Raw genomic sequence first — 14,267 nt, 5'->3', positions numbered from 1 at the left:
CCAAAAAGATCACACCATTTACCCACTGAGGTTCTGATCCAAGGGTGGCCATGGGAGAAAAGCATCATGGCGTCAGATCAGAGGGAACGCCCACCAGCACCTCGTCTCCCCGTGGCCAGCCAGCTCTCTGACTTACAGTTTGAGGTTGCTGATCAAATAGACCAAAGGCAGTGGATGCCTGGAACACGGACTCCCGCGTCTCGGGCTCCTCCAATGGCTCTGACAGCAGTAAAGTTACTCATTTTCCAACCTTGGCACCCTGTCAAGGGCCCCCAACAAGAGAGGAGACGCCCCTTTGCCCATTTCTTTCAGAGCATCTTGATTTTTTAGTAATGCCTCTCTCATCCCTGGAGCACATCAAGCCACAGACTCATGGAACCGCTTCCTTGCAACCCACTTCTTTTTGTTTACTTAAAGATTGTTTTCGTGACTTTTAAAAAGCCATGCTTGCATCTGGGATTTGTAATTCTAAGTCAGAGAAAGACAGTTGTTATGTATTGTTTAAAATTTGTTTAATAAAAAGGAATTTCTTTGAAAACATCAGGCCAAGCTTATGATGTAAATTTACTGTCTGTAAATTTACAGTGTAGTGACAGAAACTATAACACAGTATGTTAATTGATCAGTGTTGTAAGAAACATTCACTACAGCAATGAAAGAGTATATGGTGTTTTGTTTAAAAGATATTAACTCAAGATGAGAAATAAGATGTTTTCCTTTGGGGTAATTTTCCCTTTTATGGTTTTTTTTTTTCTTTTTGTCCATCTATATTTGCTAACTTTTCCATAACAAATATAAATGTCTTACATAATTAGAAAAGAAAAAGCAAATAAGATGTTGATAATACGACTTCAGACTACCCAGCGGGTGATCTGCAACTGAAAATTAGAAATTAATCCTGGCCTTTGGCAACGGTTCTTTAGAAAAGGAAGTGACATTTCAAAGGAGCACTTCTCTTGATGCATCGAGTCCGCAGTCTAGATTTCCATATGGCTCAAGCCAAAAGACAGCAGGAGACAGTAAGGTCTTTCAGAGACCTCACGTTGGTTCTGCATTACGTAAATGCTACCTAAGACTTTCTTTTTTCTTAATTTATTTGGTTGTACCAGGTCTTAGTTGAAGCACGCAGGCTCCTTGTTGTGGCATGCGAACTCAGTTGCAGCATGCACGTGGGATCTAGTTCCCTGACCAGGGATCGAACCTGGGCCGCCTGCATTGGGAACGTGGAGTCTTAACCACTGCGCCACCAGGGAAGTCATTCTACCTAAGACTTTTCGTCATATAAAAGCAAATCCTGGGACTTAAAACCTAAAATGCTCCCTAGCATTGGGGAGAAACCACTTGGCGTAGTCCTCTATTCAGTGAAACATGTACTGAGGATCTATGCTGATCATTGTAGGGAAAGGAGGGCAGAAAACACAGCCCTCATTCTGAAACCAAGGAGGCTATGTCATAGAAGGGCAGATAAAACATGAACTGTACCATGAGAAAATGGCCCCATGACACAAGGTAAGACCATGATTAGTGCCATTCCCAGATGACTCTGGGCCTCGTTCTTCTGAGCACTTGGTGGGATTGTTCCTCCCTGCCTCTTTGAAGTTAGCTGGGGCATGAGATTTGCTTTGGCTATTGAAATGCATATCACTTCTGAGCAGCAGCTCTAAGAACTAATGCACAGCTCACTCCATCCCCTTCCTCTTGCCACATTGACTGTGCTATTCCAGTTAGTGACAGTTCCAGCAATATGAACATTCAAGGTCCCTGAATATGAACATTGTAGAGCAGAGTTCCTGCCAGCCTGATATGGACACGGAGTGTGAGCAAGAAATAAAATTTTGTGGTTTTAAAACACTAAGATTGGGCTTCCCTGGTGGCGCAGTGGTTAAGAATCTCCCTGCCGATGCAGGGGACATGGGTTTGAGCCCTGGTCTGGGAAGATCCCACTTACGTGGAGCATCGAAGCCCATGCGCCACAACTACTGAGCCTGCGTTCTAGAGCCCGTGCTCTAGAGCTCGCGACCACAAGTACTGAGCCCTCGTGCCACAACTACTGAGCCCTCGTGCCACAACTACTGAAGCCCGCACGCCTAGAGCCCGGCTCCGCAACAAGAGAGGCCACCGCAATAAGAAACCTGTGCACTGCAGCGAAGAGTAGCCCCCACTCGCCACAAGTAGAGAAAGCCTGTGCGTAGCAACAAAGACGCAACTCAGCCAAAAATAAATAAATTTTTTTTAAAAAAACAAAAGACACTAAGATTTGGGTTTGGTTTTTCCGGTAAAATAACCTCACTCATCCTGATTAATGCACAGTTAATTGTCACACCAATTCTGTTAGTTACTCTTATTATCTCCATGTTACAACTTTAGGAACTGAGCCATAAAGAAAAGAAGTTTCCCCATGGGAGGTCAAATGGGGATAGTTCCGAACCATAACCCATTTCGTATTTAAGGAAACTGAGTCTTACATATTAAATGGCCTGCCAAAGGTCACACAGACAATAAGTAAAAGGGTCATAGTCAAACCGGTTCTCTTCTCAGTGCCTCGCAGTAAGTGGTAATGGCCAAATGATTGGTTTAACAAGAGGTGGCCTAAGTAAGAAAGAACTCTAGACCTCAGAAATACGGCAGCTTTAGAAAAGAACTAGGATCTGAACTGGAGTCAGAATGGTCAAGTTTATTAAGCTGTGAACAGGCAGGAGAAACAGCGTCACGCCCAGGTAGAGATGTAGGGAGACCACTTGGCAACACTGGATCCAGGTCCTGATATAGGGGTGGTGGTAGAGGATTCTGAAAAGGCAATCTGGAGACAGATTATATAATCCTTCAATGCCGTCCTTAGGAGTTTTGACCTATTTGCTGGCAACCGGGAGACACTGGATGACTTAAGGGAAGTGGTGGTTCAGTATATTAATTTACCAGTTAACCATTCAAGTGATACGTTTGAAGGGCCTGAATAGCATTTTAGCTTTTGCAATAGAGAGGAGAAGATCAATCTAACATACTTCATGGAGGAGGAATCCCAGGACCAGGCTAGTTGACTGATTAGAGGAGAGGCAGATGGGAAGGAGTATGTAAATATCTGTGTTGAGTGGAATGCTGCTTTATAATTGCACCCATAGGGAATTTACTTAAATATCTAAGGCTATAAATTTACCAGATTCATCTATTTCACTAGCAGCTCAGACCTAGGAATTCTAGAAAAACAGACTGTAGGCATGGGTTTTCACGAAAGATTGGCTTGCCACTTACTACTTGTGTGACCTGGGAAACTTGGTTAAAGTTTTACAGATCTCAGTTACTGCATCTTTAAAATAGACGTAGTAAGACCACCTCAAGGGATTAAATACACAAGTACATATAAGGACCCTGCAAGGTTCCTGGTTCATAGCAGGCAACCAATAAACATCAGTTTCTTTCATTAGCATTCCAAACTAGATGGAGGTCCATTCTATTATCCAACATTGTTTAATACTCCCTAAGAACCCACAATGTGGATTTTATAAACCTTGACCCAGCTAAACTACTTTGCAAAATTCTACTCATTTTTCTTAACTTATTTTTTTTTCTAAAATCTCTTACTATTAACTTACTATGACTATTTATACTTTAAAAATTGAAAAGTTTAGACATCATGGTAAAGTTGCTCCTTGACAACTTGGTGACATAGAAAGAACTGAATTAAGAACTACAAAAGGTCATTAAGCCTTTCTCCAGTTTAGAGGATATTCCACAACAGACATTGACCATCCTGAGCAGAATGAAGACCTAGGAGAAGAGGCTAGAAGTCCTACAACTTCCTTCAGCCACACATTCAAGACTAACAATACGGGGCTTCCCTGGTGGCGCAGTGGTTGAGAGTCCGCCTGCCGATGCAGGGCACGCGGGTTCCTGCCCCAGTCTGGGAAGATCCCACATGCCGCGGAGCGGCTAGGCCCGAGAGCCATGGCCGCTGAGCCTGCGCGTACGGGAGCCTGTGCTCCGCAACGGGAGAGGCCACAACAGTGAGAGGCCCGCGTACCACAAAAAAAAAAAAAAAAAAAAAAAGACTAACAATACTTCACTGTGAAAGATCAATCTCTCTCTAATATTTATGATAACCTATGACTGCCACCTCTTTCCCCAACCCTGATGCACATTAAGTTGGGCAGAGAAATGTTTAAAAGAGTGGTGGTCACACCATAGCAAAGGCGGCTAATACTCTGATCCACTACCATATTATCACACACAAAACCTCTTTCCAAGGAAGTGGTGTCTGGGGAAGACAGCCTTTCAACAGGAGAGACATACCTCCTGGAACATACTAAAACTCCTGTGCTAGAGAGTGAGTTCAGGCTTACATGTACTGAACATTAAGTAAATATACATTGTAAATATCTTGTTTTCCTATGCATTTTATTATTTCTCATAATAACATCAATGAATAACTGCTATCCATGTTTTAGACACTATTTTTAGCACTTACAAAGTAAACATACTTTTAAATTCTTTGGTATTGTAGGAAGGAGTTCCAGAAATTATGCTGACACTAGCACTGTATGTTGCTCTGTTGTATCAAGTATAACTTTCTCAAAGCCTTGAGAAGTTCTCAGTTTCTAGGGCTACAGCATAAAAGAGCGCCAAGAAATATTACAAGCTTAATTCATTTTTGAGCGATCAGTTGACATGGGGGTAAATAATTTTGCTAACACAATAATTTACAATAATTAAATAAGTTTATAATAATTTTATAACACAAATTCCCTGGCCAAATAAAATAAAATAAATAAATACCTCAAATACATTTCCATGCTTGAAGTTAAAAAGGCAACCAAACGCTATGGTGCATGCACCCAGAGATTCACTCACTGTGTGCATCTTACATCTTAGAACTGAGCTGCAATCTTGGTGCTGAGCTGCAATCTTGGTGCTGAGCTGCAATCTTGGTGCTGAGCTGCAATCTTAGTGCTGAGCTGCAATCTTAGAGCTGAGCTGCAATCTTGGTGGTGAGCTGCAATCTTAGAGCTGAGCTGCAATCTTAGTGCTGAGCTGCAGTCTTAGAGCTGAGCTGCAATCTTAGAGCTGAGTTGCAGTCTTAGAGCTGAGCTGCAGTCTTAGAGCTGAGCTGCAATCTTGGTGCTGAGTTGCAATCTTAGTGCTGAGCTGCAATCTTAGTGCTGAGCTGCACTCTTGGTGCTGAGCTGCACTCTTGGTGCTGAGCTGCAATCTTAGAGCTGAGCTGCAGTCTTAGAGCTGAGCTGCAATCTTGGTGCTGAGCTGCAGTCTTAGAGCTGAGCTGCAATCTTGGTGCTGAGCTGCAGTCTTAGAGCTGAGCTGCAGTCTTGGTGCTGAGCTGCAGTCTTAGAGCTGAGCTGCAATCTTGGTGCTGAGCTGCAATCTTGGTGCTGAGCTGCAGTCTTAGTGCTGAGCTGCAATCTTAGTGCTGAGCTGCAATCTTGGTGCTGAGCAGCAATCTTAGTGCTGAGCTGCAGTCTTAGAGCTGAGCTGCAATCTTGGTGCTGAGCTGCAATCTTGGTGCTGAGCTGCAGTCTTGGTGCTGAGCTGCACTCTTGGTGCTGAGCTCCAGTCTTGGTGCTGAGCTGCAATCTTGGTGCTGAGCTGCAGTCTTAGAGCTGAGCTGCACTCTTGGTGCTGAGCTGCAGTCTTAGAGCTGAGCTGCAATCTTGGTGCTGAGCTGCAGTCTTAGTGCTGAGCTGCAGTCTTGGTGCTGAGCTGCAGTCTTAGAGCTGAGCTGCAATCTTGATGCTGAGCTGCAGTCTTAGAGCTGAGCTGCAATCTTAGAGCTCAGCTGCAGTCTTAGAGCTGAGCTGCACTCTTAGTGCTGAGCTGCAGTCTTAGAGCTGAGCTGCAATCTTGGTGCTGAGCTGCAATCTTAGTGCTGAGCTGCAATCTTGGTGCTGAGCTGCAGTCTTGGTGCTGAGCTGCAGTCTTAGAGCTGAGCTGCAATCTTGGTGCTGAGCTGCAGTCTTGGTGCTGAGCTGCAGTCTTAGAGCTGAGCTGCAGTCTTGGTGCTGAGCTGCAATCTTGGTGCTGAGCTGCAATCTTAGTGCTGAGCTGCACTCTTGGTGCTGAGCTGCAATCTTAGAGCTCAGCTGCAGTCTTAGAGCTGAGGTGCAATCTTAGAGCTGAGCTGCAATCTTGGTGCTGAGCTGCAATCTTGGTGCTGAGCTGCAATCTCATCTTTCCTCAGCACAACGTTTTCTTCCCTAGACCCCGACGTGTTGAAGAATAAAGAATCAGGTCACCATTTCCTCTGAATACCAAAATTTCACAGCCTAGCCACTCTTGTTCACTGTGGTCCAAAGCACAGTTAGAAATATGCAGCAAATTTTATCAGCATTTCACTCAGACATTAGTCTCCTCACTACTTAAAAGAATGAAACTGTCTTAACCTGGAATTCACATGACAGGAAAAACAAAACAGTTCTGAATAGCCAAGCGAGTTATCCAATATCCTTATTTAAAAACAACAGCAACAACAGCAATAGTCAGGGAATCTAGTTAATGCGGGTAAGAGCATATTCTTTAAATTGTAAGATTCTTTTGCATAAACCAATTGCAGTTTAATGAGGTTTCCCTGTAGTTCATTTTCAGTGAGTTTATTATAAAAGAACATCTGCACTATTCCTACTTTTTAAGAATCCAATCGTTCTTATCTCTATCATGTTAGTTGTTTGTTATCATAAGTTTACCACTTTTTTATTAAAGATAATTGCAATAGAATTATTTCTTGAGAAAGGGAATAGGAAAAAATTAAATCCCAGGAGGAAAAAAGATTCTATCTGACTAACAGCATTATTATTAATAAAGCATGCAACAAGGAAACCAGAAAATATCTTGTTAATTAGAACTGTTCTCGAGTAAGAATTTTCCAAAGGATGTCATAGGCCTCAGTCATGACTGGTTCTTAAATTATATATGTTTACATGCACTGTGGTATTTTTTTAAAGTTTACCAATAACCCAAAAAGCTCTGGGCGCATATACAAAAAATAATTTTTTAAATACCACAATTAAATTAGATTCTGTGGTTAAAAAAAGAAAATCTAAACCTTAAACTACCCCATAAAAGAGGAGGAAAGAAAAAATAACCCCACTGGATAGTCACAGAATGCCAAACCAAAACTAGATACTTTTGTCCCATGCCCCAAATGTCAAAAAACTTGGGATGAAAACAACCACAACCAGCCCTCATGCCACCTTCTATACCCAGCCACACTGCTGGCACACAAACCCCGCATGTGATGTTCCAGTGATAACTATATGTATACATCTGGTCAACTGCTTTCCAAACATAGGAATGACCTATAGACTTTATTCCATCTTCTCTGAGGAGAGAGGCAACATCCAGCTCTGAAACCACAAACCACACCCTAGCCACTTCCTAGCCTCAAACCCGCTGGCCAGCAAAACCTTTGGGAAATGGGCCAAACGGCTATGGAAACCGTACAACTTCAATGTTCTCTTCTGGTCCAGTCATTTACCAGAACTGTAACCCAGTAGCAAAACGCACTGGTTTGAGTCTCAGCATTTTTTGCTTTCCGTCTTCCACCCTCTGGTAGAGATGCTAAAGAGCAATCAAATCTCCAAGAGGCTGCCAGCCAGATAACAACACTGTCCCTCAGATAATCCAGAGATAACGGGGGCTTCTGGAAACAACAAAGGACATAAGCACACAGGATCCTACAAGAACAGGCTACAGCTACAGCAGGACGTGAAACATCTTCGAGAGGAGATCACACCGTGGCACTGGATATCGAAGGAATAAAATACATGCATTCTAAATGCCTAGAGCCCTTTCAAATATCAGATCAAGGTGTGACACGTCATCAGAGTTCCCTGGGGCTGAGGATACAGGAAAGCAGAGTGAAGAAATCTGGTAGTGGACAGCCTTCTTACATCTACCTTTCCAAAGTATAAGACAAAAATTGCTACATGATTTGTCCTTGATTTGTATCGTGATCAATACAATCCTGTAAATAAAGCTCTGGCACCACCTCTGGCTTAGGTAGGTGGTCAATAAATGATATCAACTTGATTTATTCATTTCACAACTCTGACAGCGCCTACTACCTACCGGGCAGTCTGTTGATCACCATGATTACAGAGACTAAAATACCTATTTCTGACCTTCAGGGATCTCCTCAGCTCTGTGATGCTAAAGGTCTTCCAGAGCAAAACCAGAAACTGGAGAAGGGTTGTAGACTATGCAACTATTCTACCAACAGAGAGCTCACCATCCCACAACTTGAATCCTCAACAATTCCAAAGAGAGTATGAAATGGCCAAACTCCAAGATTCTATGAAATTCAGTATGAAGGTGCTACTCAACAGAACAAAGGAGGAATCATCCCAGCACCGTCTGACGGTGGTGCACCTCAGCGCGCAAAAACCATGTCTTTGTTGATTAACACTCCTGATAGTGGACTGCAAATATTTCCTTTCATACTTCATGGCACTATACAAATTCAGAAGCAGGAGGGTCCTAGAAATTTAAGTTCTCATTTTAGAAGTGAGACTCAAAGAAGTAAACACCCAACCTCAAGTACCTGTTAAGCAAGTGCAAACAAAGGAGAGCAAGGGAGGGAGATAGGAAGGGAAACAAATAGTATTTGCTGAGGGCTGACTGTTTTGCCAGACCTTGTTATATGATAAATATCTACTGCTCACAACCAAATACCGCAAAGTAGGTAGGTATTCGTATCTCTATTTTACAGATGAGGAAACTGAAGCTCAGATAGGTTAAGAAACATGCCCAAAGCCACACAGCCAACAAACAGGAAAGCGTGTTCATTCAAAAACTCATGGTGCTGTCACAGGCCCCCTTGATCAAGGCTGCTCTTTTTACAACTGCCTCTTTGGAGTAGAAATCAGCTTATCATCCTTGGTAAACTCCCAGCTGCAGCTGACCCTGAATCTTGAGGACTGGTGTGATGTAAAAAAAGGAAAAACCATTCACTAAAGTTTAGTGATCTTTCCTCATCTAGAAAAGTTGATGTTGTTCGGATAACTGTCTCCCCTATAGGCTATCCTTCACAAGGTTTTCTATCTAGGTCTAATTTTCATCTTCACGGTCAACCTTGATATTCACCACGTGCAAGTATTTAGCTTCTAAACCACAAAATTATCAATCTCTAGCACGTTATTGTTCTTCAGCTGCCAGAAATCTCTTCAGAGGCCTTATCAGAAGTGGTGGTAATCCTTCAAAATGCCACCTGGCATCTTTTCCAAACTGTTCTGCAACATTGTCTCAAGCAACATCCTCTCAAGCCACATCCTCCATGAAGACCTCCAGGAGGTAAGGTCAATACTTTACTGAAAGTCTTCACTACACATGTGGAACTAGCTACAGATGAGGGGCTGTAATATATTTAAGAGGTCACTGTAAGTGCAGAGAGGAAATAGCTGCGTATTCTACTCCCAAGACAAAGTCTGTTTATAGGAATTATTGATTAAAACTATTAAAACAACTCGGGTGTCACAGAGTACCTTCCTTTCAGTGATAACAGTCACCAATAAAATTGGCGGTTAAAAGCTATCTTAAAATACGTCCCATGTTTAGATTTGAAAACACTTTAAGCAGAGCAGGAAATGTTGAATTGTTCTTAGGGGCGTTAAAAAGAAAAACCAATAAGAGGGTCGCAGAGCAAGATTTCTTACCTTAACTGCCATAAATGAGACTGCATCTCAAAATCTTTTTTTTTTTTAATTTACCAAATTGCAGGGAGAATGGAGAAACTAGGACTCTGTTGTCCAGATTCTTAAACAACCTGTGCTGCAGTCATCAATGAATTGTTTAAGCCTCCACTTCCTTTGGTCTGGGTGTTGTTGGGTTGGGAGGGGAAGGAAAAGAGAAAGGGAGCACATCGAAAACAGATGTGGAAATAAATATTTATCAACACAAAATCTTGGCAAACCTTGATCTTTATGTTGCGCTTGCACTGTATCTTCCAAGTTCCCTAGTTCCCCCAATCCCCAAAGCATTTATAGCCAGAAAGGAAGGTCAAAACCTTTTATAGGTTTTCCACAGTGCGGGGGAAGCTTCTTTGGCGAATTCTGGATGCCTCTCCCTTAATCTAATATTAATAAATATTTTTGACCCAAGGAATTCCTGCCAGAGAATGGGAGGAATAAAAGGTTCATTTAGCTGGGTTGTCCTGTCCTTGGACTTCCAGGCAGAATAAACAGCACCTTGTGACAAAGGCGGACCACACGCTGGCAGAGCTCCAGGCAGACACTGGGGGATGCAGTCTGTTTATCAGGCAGCACATTGTCTTAACCAGGATGTGGTCGGCCTTTGTAACAAGAAGTATGCAAATGAGTTTCCCAGGGCCCCAGCACCCTGCCCCCCCACCACCACCCCCAACCCCCCATCCACTTGTTCCTTCAGTAGACACAAGCCAACGGTGGCCGTCCTGAGAACAGAAGACAGAGCCACAGAAAGACAGGGGAAGAGGAAGCGGCCAGAATTAACCAGATTAGCCCAATGGCACTTTTCAAGAAACACACCGCAAAGAATGCAACTCCAAACCACCCTGCTTCCAAAAAAACAAAAACAAATTTTAAAACAGGATTGCGTGTTTTTTAAGGTTCAGGAACTAAAAGCATTCTGAAGCTGGCTGATTTATTCCCGGGGCAGGGGAATGCAGTGTGGCTTTAAAATGCTCCATTTTCTCGCAGGAAAACTGCATCGCCAGACTCTTCGCAAAACAGCTGCAAGGGCATCCCTCTCACCTTCAGTGGCCTCATATAGAAAATGGTGCTGAGAAGAGTACCTGTGATATTTGGTTGCTGGGAGGATTAAAGGAGGTAATTAAAGGGAAGCAACTTTTAGCACAACGCCCAGCACCTAATCTGGGCTCAGAAAATGTTGCCACGTTTTATATTATGCACATTGTTGAGCCATGTATCATAACAGCACAAAGCGTGAGAGGAAAGCACCAAAGGAGAACAGGGGTGGGGAAGGCAATTCTGGAAAGGGAAACAGTACTCCGCCTTCTGGTTTAGAGAGTTTAATGAGTTACTAGCGGGGATAGACTCTGGATCCAGACAGGCCTGGTTTTACATACCCTTGGGAAAATTCCCTAACCCTATCTGAGTCTCAGTTTCTTGACCCGTAGTACGAGCACAACACTTCCTTCATGGGGTTAAACACATGAAAGTGCCTAGCGCTGCACCAGGCCAGTAGGAGCCACTCCACTGTGGTAATTATTTGCTTGTTTTAGTGACACAACGCTATGGTTGGGTTCAGATTCACACTCCGTAGCTGTGTGATATTCAGCAAATGGTTTAACCTCTCTGGGCCTCAACCTCCTCATCAGTAAGCCAGGGAGGATAATAATACCTACCTCACCAGGTTTGCAGTGAGGATTCAATAAACTGCAAGGCCCTTAGACTAGCTCCTGGCACGAAATGAAGGCTGGCCATTCTTGGTGGTGATCGTAGGCTAATTTATTACTTGACATGTACAGTTAATCTCATTTTACTGCTAAATTCATCGAGGCATGGGATGGCTACTTGGCATACCTGTGATCAAGCTGTCATTTCTGGCCATTAGAATTGCACCAGGTATCTTGGCAAACTTTCACATAATCCTAAACACTGACATTAATTATGCCTCATTATTTCAAAATGGTTTCTTCAAAGCAGGCAAATATCCTGATGGTTGGCCACACTGTCTTTACGTCCCTAAAATCCCCTTTCATCTTCTAAAACATCTCTTTCTTAGCCAGGGTAAAGGAATAGGAAAGCAATATCAAAATCATTTTGGAAAAAGAGTCCAGTCTTACAGACTTCTCTTTTGCAGTATGTTTTATACTGGAAAGCGTTTCATCTTGCTACCTCCCCGTTTCTACAGGAACGATGCCGGATACCTTTGTAAGCAAATGTAGATGACTCAACAAACACACGAATGAAGGTAGTTCAGAATTTTCTAATGCATTTTAACAAAAGAAGATGTCCCACGTATATGCTTTCCTAGCCCCCCTTTGATGCCTGGAATATAAAACTTATCAGGCTTTATTGTGGTTTTTCTTTCACTTGCCCATCTTTCCAACTACTGAGTATTCAAGAGGAGTGTCTCTGCCTCATTGGGATCTTTTAACTCCTGAGACTGCACAGCAGTGCAGAGTCTTTGCTGAGGTTCAAATCCCAACTTTATCATTTAATAGCCATGTGACCTTGGATAAGTCACTGAAATTCTCTGTGTCTCAGTGCTTTCAACTATAAAGAGAGGATAACAACAGTACCTCATGAGATTATAAGGATGATTAAAGACCTAATATTCGGAAAGGGCTCAGAACAGGACTAGACTTAAGGATCATAATAGATGCCATATTATTTTGCTGATATTATTAGTATTATTACTAGTGATAACTGACAGACATATTCCTACTCTCATGCAGCTTACATCTCACTGCTTGAGACCAATAAAGAAATATATCCAAAGAGTAATCAGGTAGTAAATGTACGGTAAAGAACATAAAAAGGGGAGTGTGATAAAATATCTTTGGAAGACTACTTAGATTGGATGGTCAGAAGACACTCTAACGACGTGACAACTGAAAGCAAGACCAGGGAGGAGCCAGTCTTAAGAAGTCTTGGAGAAAGAGCATTCCACAGATGGGGAAAACTAGCCCCAGAGCCATAGGCAGGAAGGAGCTTGTCTAGTTCCAGAGCAGAAGAATGTCAGTGTGGTTTGGCTGGAGTGTGATCAGCGAGGAGGAAAGGGGCAGGAGATGATGCTGCAGAGGTAGGTGTTGGCTAGAGAACAGAGCCCGTGTAGAATCAGGGAGAGAATCGGAATTTTATTTCAAGTGTAAAGAGATGTCTTTGTTGAGTCTTGCAGACTCACATGATCTCATTCATATTTTTAAATAATCACTCTGGCTGCTGTGTAGATTAGAATCAGGAAGATAAATTTGGAGGCTCTTGCTTCAGACCCAAACAAAACAAACAAAAAAGAAGGTAGCTTATATTAGGATGGTAGTGGTGCAGACAGCCTAGATGGTGTTGGGATAGGTTTGGAAGATAAAATCAACAGGATGTGCTAATGGTTCAGCAACACAGGTCATTGAGGTAAATATACTTATTAAAGGAAAAAGATGTTCAGGTTACACGGTGCTTTTCTTTAAAACTCTGCTTTAGATTTATCTCTGACTTAAAGCACAAAGCAACTCAGAGAGTCAAAATTTCTAAAATGGACATTAAAAAGGGATAAGCCTATAAAAGCATTCTAATAAGTACGAGGAAAGCTGTAAACACCAGGGCTAGCAGCCCTCTTCCCCCGCCATGACCTACAGAAAGCTGCAGGCCTCTAGGAAAACCCCCCTCACTGCCTAGTGCCATGTCAACGTGACATGGGAAAATTGGCAACATGACTGATTGAGCGGGGGATGGTGGGCAGGGCTGGGCCCAGCAGCCTAGGATGGTGGTGTTTCCTCGAAGTCTGCATATAGCTCGCAAGGACCAAGATGTTCCTATGTCCCCTAGTAGGGGACCCAGAAGAGCTAGACAGGCCAGTGGAGCAACAGAGATGGAACAACAGAGATGGAGCATCAGAAAAAGTAGAGGCCACGGAATACGAAAACTTCTCACCCCAATGCCAGCACCCCCAAAAGCCCAGAGAACACCAGTCCTACCTCATCAGACCCTTGCAACACAGACCAATAAGGATCCGGAGAATGGTGACGGATCCTGCCACGTTCCATAAAACAGCCTCTTACCAAGATGCCGCCTTGAGGACACGCAGGGAGAGGCGAGGGGCATCCGAAAAACCTGCGCATTTACCCAAAAGAGCATGAGTAAGCAAGGGGCCTGGGATACCATTAATTAACAAAGTTCTGGTTTCCTTCCTTTCTAGCAGGGTAAATGGCCTATGAAGAAAATTAGCTCAGGTGTGGAAAATAAAGGAGCTATGGTTTTCTTTGCTCATCTAATTTATAATTATTGCATTCGTAATACAATCATAAATGTTGGTCACAGTATCAGTACTAGGTAAGATTAAATTCAATCAAACATGTTAAGCAAAACAAAGAGAAAACTTTATGATAAAGAACACAATCGACAATGAGAGTATAGTTTAGATGCACAAAATAGTTATTTTAAATTCATATAGAGACCATGAAAAATGCAAAGAAAAATAGACCAAAATATAAGATTAGGGGACTTTAAATCACAATTTTAGTCCATGGAAACTCAATTAGAGAAAAAATAATTAAGCATGTTGGATGTCAATTAGATAACTGATGAACATGAACATAATAGATATAT

The 14,267-nt window shown here is 42.7% G+C and overlaps 1 long non-coding RNA gene across 1 annotated transcript in view; it reads right to left on the bottom strand.

Annotated features, from left to right (window-relative positions):
- Window positions 1-1,112: 1,112 nt before the first annotated feature.
- The window catches only part of LOC117199552 (uncharacterized), a 45,728-nt gene continuing 32,573 nt past the window's right edge, over window positions 1,113-14,267 (bottom strand). The window contains exons 4-5 of the long non-coding RNA XR_007477266.1: window positions 13,637-13,772; window positions 1,113-6,203 (exon numbers count right to left, since the gene is read on the bottom strand). This is a non-coding gene — a long non-coding RNA (uncharacterized LOC117199552). The remainder of the gene's footprint in view (window positions 6,204-13,636; window positions 13,773-14,267) is intronic.

Source organism: Orcinus orca, chromosome 4 (genome assembly GCF_937001465.1).
Source record: "Orcinus orca chromosome 4, mOrcOrc1.1, whole genome shotgun sequence".
Lineage (NCBI taxonomy): Eukaryota > Metazoa > Chordata > Mammalia > Artiodactyla > Delphinidae > Orcinus > Orcinus orca.
Note: the sequence above shows the minus strand (reverse complement) of the source record. Positions and strands in the feature narration are given on the sequence as shown.